This window comes from Prionailurus bengalensis, chromosome E3 (genome assembly GCF_016509475.1).
Source record: "Prionailurus bengalensis isolate Pbe53 chromosome E3, Fcat_Pben_1.1_paternal_pri, whole genome shotgun sequence".
Taxonomy (NCBI): domain Eukaryota; kingdom Metazoa; phylum Chordata; class Mammalia; order Carnivora; family Felidae; genus Prionailurus; species Prionailurus bengalensis.
The window spans coordinates 30,307,794-30,314,241 of NC_057357.1; positions in this window are offsets into that span (position 1 = coordinate 30,307,794).

Consider the following 6,448-nt stretch of genomic DNA (forward strand, 5'->3'; position numbering starts at 1 on the left):
ACATTGTGCTAAGGATGTTCCATACGCTGACTAATTTATTCTGCCCAACAGCCATTTCAGGTAAGTAAATTATTATCCCCATTTTACAGATGAGAAAACCAAGACCAAGAGCCTTGGTTAAGGCTGCAGAGATTTGGACCCATATCTGTCTGATTCCAGGGTCATATTTACCACTTGGATTAGGTCACAGTGTGCGTGGGAGGATTCAGAGACTTCTGTGTTGGTGATTTGTGCATGTTCTTCTTTACCTAATAAAATTCTGGGAATTCCACCCCCCCCACACACTTTTTTTTAAAGTTTATTTATTTATTTTGAGAGACAGAGAATCCCAAGCAGGCTCGACACTTTCACTGTGGAGCCTGATGCGCGGCTCGAACCCACAAACTGCGAGACTTCATCTTCCTCTAATTTATTCGACTTTTTTCTTGAGATGTTCGGTGCCCTCCAGGCCACTCCTTCTCTTGATACTAGGGTACAAGTGAATGAAGCCTTAAGATACTGCTTTACAGGAGTATTTAAATTTTAACTACACTTGAAACCTCAGTTAAAGAGGTAAAGCTCTGAAGGCGGGCTCTCAGGCATTTTCCATTAATTTATTCAACAAATGCTCCCTGAGTGTTTACCTTGTCCCAGGCACTGCACAAGGCTCTGAGGACACAGAGGTACAGACGAGGTGGCCTCGTCCCTTAAGAAGCTCCCAAGGTTGGAGGCAAGACAGGCGTATAAACCACCATGATACTCTGAAGAACACTTTCATGGCGGAACAATCGTGGTGTTGTGGGAGCAGGGCTGGCAGCTGGTGACTAACACTGATAGGAGTAAAGAGGATAGTCCTGGGAAAGGGACATTTGAAGCATTGAAACACTGAGTGGGCAAAATAAAATTAGGCATTCCAGGTAGAGCGATGAGCGTGTGTGTCATGGGGATGAGATTTTTAAAAAAAATGTGTGAGTGTTCCCAGTTCTTCTCACCTCCCTCCTCTGCCATCATGTTAAAGAGCATTGAGTCCTTGCCAGTCCAGGCACCTCCAGACTCTTCGGGATGAGAAATGGGGGGACGGGGAAAGAGGAAGACAGGGCTCTAGGTGGCAGGACAGGATTCTTCCTTGAAGGAGAAAGGAAGAGGAGGGGAGAGGAAGTCAGAAAGGCAACAGATAAGGAGTAGACAGAACATGGGGAGAGGACAGAAGAAGAATTTATTTTTAGTGTGGAGGTTGGGCAGAGTTTTCCGGCAGGTTGGCAAGAGAGGGGATCTGGAGATGTGTTGAGGCGAGAGAAATTGGAGGGAAGGAAACGGTGGTGTGAGAAATCTGGTTGAGGTTTATGACTTGGCTCATTACATGGAATATTACATGTTCTCCAAGAGACCCAAGTGCAGAATGCAATTGCTTTGGCTGCCAGATTGTGCTTCACTATATATGACCCCACGTGGGGCCTGAGCCCCCTGGACCCTCAGAATTTATTTGGGTTACATGTACAAGTACTAAAAATCATTCAGTAACATGGTTCATAGATGGAAAAGGATTTTGGTTGGTGGTGGTGCATTTCATCAACTGACACATGCTAATGGTCCCTTTAATGGTGAGAAATAATCACCACCATTTTGAATTTGTTCATTCATTCAACAAATAGTTATTGAACACCTGCCATGTGTCTGATCCATTTTAGTGCATGTAGTTTATCATTCGGCACTCTAAAGGGTACCAGCAAAGGGAAAGAAGGGATGGTCAGTCTCCAGTGGGAGGAGTTACTGTCAGATGGTTTTAATTTCCTCCGGGAAGGAAACTTAAGTTTTGGCTACTCATTGGAAATTCTTTATGTTTCCAGTCTATGTTACTTCTGTTTAGATTACAAAAATTATATCCATTAAGCACTTACTATGTGTCACTGTTTTCCATATAAAAATATGAAAAATATTTCATTCTCATTCTTAAGGAATTTACAGATTAGTGGGAGAGACACAGGAGAACATGAAATTTCACTATAACATGGTAGAAACAAGGACAGAAGTAGGCACACAGGGGAACCTGCTGTGGGAACACAGGGGAAAGGCACTTAGCTTTTCTGGGGTGTTCATGGAAGGCTTCCTGGAGGAAGAGATGCTTGGGCTGAGTATTGAGACATGTGCAGGGATTGGTCAGGTAACAAAGGTGTGTGTGTATGTGTATCCCTGGCAACAGAACCAGCAAGGGTAAGGTCATGGGAATATGGAATAGCACACGTGTGGAGAACTTCACAGAGTCTGTTATTCATGGGACTTCATTCAGCACTTATTGAGTGTCGACAATATGGCATTAGAATGTAGGGTATATAATACGACACTAGAATATGGTATCTGTGATCTATCGATTGGGTATTCTTTATCTTTCATGTCTATAAATATATAGACGAAAATATTTGCAATGCTGTTACTAGCAATGCAATGATAATGCAAGTCTCTACAAGGCAAGTTTTTTACAATTTCTTTTTTTGTGAGTGAATGACACTGCAATTCATTTATCAGCAGTGGCAAAATGTGTCCACACTCCTCAGTCCTGCCCTGCGATGCGGTTGACCACCAAAAAAAAAAAAAAAGTCCTGAATCTATTCATTTCACACTGTGTGCATGTGACAGGGATTGCAAACTCAATACTTGAGAGGTCCATGCAGGTAATATCAATGAGTAGAGTGGGCTGAATGGATCCTGGGATGAGATAGAAAGTTCCAGAATGCCACAGTGGGCAGTCATTTCTCAGTTTGCCTTGTGGGGACCTCGATTTTCTAGAGAAGTTGGAAACCCAGATTTTTTTAAATGTAAAATCTCCTTACTTTTAAATGCTGGCAACTAACTCAAATAAAAATAATATTGCGGGTCCATCAAGACACATCTGTGGGCTCTCTGTGGGCCCAGGAGCTGGCAGGTGGGGACCACTGACATAAATAATGTGAACAGAGGGAACTCTGCGGTCTTATTGGTACAGCTGACTCGGGGCTGTGAGGATGCGCCCTACAGCTGGGTGAAGGTGAGGAAAATTCATTTCTTTCTCCGTTGGGGGTGGGATTTAGCAGCGGAATCACTGGGCGCACCTGATCACAGGGGTTTGTCACTGTGTGCGTCTGAGCCCGTGAAGACAGATTGGGGTTTCTCCTCTTTGGCGTATTTCTTCTTGTTATTTAGGAAAGGAACCAATGGGACAAAAGGCCTGAAAAGATTTATGGGCAAGGGGGGGATCAGCATCTCTCCCCCACCTCCGTCACGAGACACGAAGACGGGTGGAGGCTTGGTTTCCTCTTTTCTTTCAGGATCTGGTGATGGGAGGAGGCCATAAGCAGTCGGCTCTCTGTGGCTTTAATAGGGCCTCGCAGGGTGCATCTGCCTGTGATGTAATTTCCAAGTCAAATCCCACTCCCTTCTTGAGCTGCCCATCTGGTAATTGCAGGACACTCTCTATCTTTCATGAGCCACTAAACCGTGGAGGGAGGGTTAAAGAGAGATGGTAGAGGGAGAGGTGCGTGTCTGAGCCCAAGGGCTGCCTTGCCTCCCTTACCTCATTCACAGGTTCCTTCATGAGCTCCTGTGAGGTCTGGGCTCCATGGCAGGAGCTGGGGGTATGACGGTGGTCGTGACCGGCACGGTTTTTGCTCTCAGACAGCTTTTGCTCTATTTGGGAGAGCAGGTATTTTTTCAGAAACTGGTATGTGCTTCTAAGAAAGCAAAGCAGATAGAATGCACACGGGGACCGTGAGCACGAGTGATTTGGATGGGTCTGGGGAGGGCCCTCTGAACAGCTGACAGCAGCAGGCGATGAGGTTGGAGAGACCAGCAAGGAGTGGATCATGGTTTGAGATCCCAGTTCCTTTCCAAGTGTGATGAGTCCCCAGGTTATAATCAGGGGAGTGGTGAACTCTTACTTGGGTTTTAAAATGATCACGTCGGCCACTGTTTGGGTAAGGAGTTTGCTGTGAACTGAATTGTGTCTGCTCCCCCACCAATTCGTATGTTGAAGCGCTAACCCCCAGTGTGATGGTCCTGGAGGTGGGAGGCTATTAGGTTTGGGGACCTCAGGGAACTTGACCAGGTTTACCAGCTAGTAAGCGACAGAGCTGCGACTTGAGCCCAGGTGAATCTAAGTCCGGATTCGATTCCCTTCCCCTAATACATAGCACATGCTCCATAGCCTCCTGATGAAGAGCCCAGCCTAGGGAATCGAATGCCTTAGTCTGGATTCTGCTTTGCTACACACGAACTCACGCAGAATGTCTCTGTGCCTCAGTTTTCTAATCTGTGAAATGGGGTGGTAACAGTTCCTCCCCCTTAGAATTGCAGTAAAGATCAAATGAGTTGCTCCTATGAAGCACTTAGGAGCTATGAAGAACACCGCCAGACACATGTAGGCCGTATGCACGTTTGCTAAATAAATACCAGAAAGGAAAGTAATGTCCAGCTCTAGCAGCCTTGACCCTTAGGTCCCGGAGGGAAATTACATGATGTCGTGTGTCAGACACTTGGTAGACCTACGTCTTCATTTTCCTAGGTCACCCATCAGCCCCTCTGGGTTGCCCATGGATGGATTTTGAGCACTGAACGCAGCTTCCTCCTCTCCTCTATTTAGGTGGGTCCCAGAAATAGACCAGAGAGGTCCTGGAACAAAGAGGCAAAATTCAGTGATATGTACGTGTGACGATGAATGGAGACACATTAATTGTCGCAGCTGGGGTGGTATGCCGCTGACATCAAGTGGGTAGAGACCAGGGATGCTGCTAAACACCCCGACGACGCGAGGACACGAAATTATCCAGCCACCATGTCAGTGGCAGCAGAGATCGAGACTATCCCCACCAAATCTGACCTTGGCTTGACATCACAAGATGGCCGTTTTTAAAATGCGTTGGGTCTTTCTTGAGATACACAGTCATTAGAAATCAACAAGCTCGAAAAACCCCGTGAAGGCTCTCTGCTCCCAGGTGAGGCTCTTTGAGCCGACCGAGCACCTCTCGGTGTGTCTTCTTTTAGTAGAAAATTTACAGAAGAGAGTTGGTGGGAGTCAAAAATGCATCAGTTCTCATTTTACCAGGCATTTAGGAAAATAACTTTTCTCCTGCAGAAGAAATTGCATGAATTATATTAAAACCGGTGCTAAGGTAATAAAATTACATGCTCAGGACTCTTCTAAAAAATCTCCTTTGTCTGGCAGGGTAATTTGAGGGTGGGGAAGACAATCTCCCAGCTGCCACACTTCCACGCAAAGATGGAACAGAGGAAATTGGCTCAACCCTGCTCTCGCTGCGTGTAGCATTCTGTGAAATTCCCATTTTTCCTTTACGTCTGCAGATTTAATCATGAGGCCAACTTCCTGATGCAGATCCACGAGAAGAAGAATTTGTTTGTTTGTTTAATGCGTAAGAGGAGAAACTTCAAATCACCAAATGGATGGCCGTGCCTGAGACCAGGGTAGACACCTTGGCACAGAGCAGAAATGGACTCTGATGTCATGTGAACCGTCCTCATTCTGGGTGTCGGTGCTCTACTGGTTTGAAAGGACATGTATAGAAATGCACGTGTGATGAGAGAAAAACTCTTCCGCTTCTAGTGCAGTGATAATTTTTAGCTCCCAAGGGGTGGGGGGGAAGTCCTTGCTTTAATGTATGAGAAAATGAAAAGGAGGAGAGAAAAGGACATCTGTTCTTAAGATTCCCGGTAAAGGCTGAGAGGGGCGGTTGATACCCTGATGTGCTGGCCAAGGCCAGGTGGAATGAGGCTGGTGGAGAAGGAGAGGGTGCTCGATGGAGTCCCAAGAGGGCAGACTCCGGAGCCAGAAGCCCCAGCTTGTGTGAACAGCGGGGGGTTTGAGATTTTACAACAGTGGATCTCAACCGGGGGGGTCATTTGGCAACATCTGGACACGTGTCTGGTTGTCCCGTGTGGCAGGAGGGCTCTGCTGGCATCTCGCGCGCCTGAAAGCCACGGGTACTGCTAAATATCCTGCGGCTCGTGGATCAGCCCCCACCCGAAGACCTACCTGGTCCAAGATACCAATAAAACCCAAGTTGAGGCACTGTTCCTGTGCTTCCATTCCTTCATCCGTAACGTGGGAGTAGATGCCGCAGAGCTCTTCACCTGGTCGCTCTAGATATTAAAGTTGGCAGTCTGTGCGGGGGCACTCTCTACAAGGGATGGCCGTATGCACGGAGGATTGAGATCTCTAGGGCCACCCCAAATTTTATTTCTCTACCTCATCCACCGTGGTCCCAGAGCTCTTCCGAATATGTAAATCTGACCCGCCTCTTCTCTCCTTAAAAGCTCTTTGTGGTTGTCCAGGGACTCCCGTCGTTGACCCAAAATGACCTTTGCAGCCTCGTGCTTCGACCCTGCCCCTCCCCACTGTAACCTCCTCCTGGAATGCAATACGTGCATTACGCCCTCTCCCACCTCCCCACCTTCGCATCCTTTCCTGAAACTATCCATCACG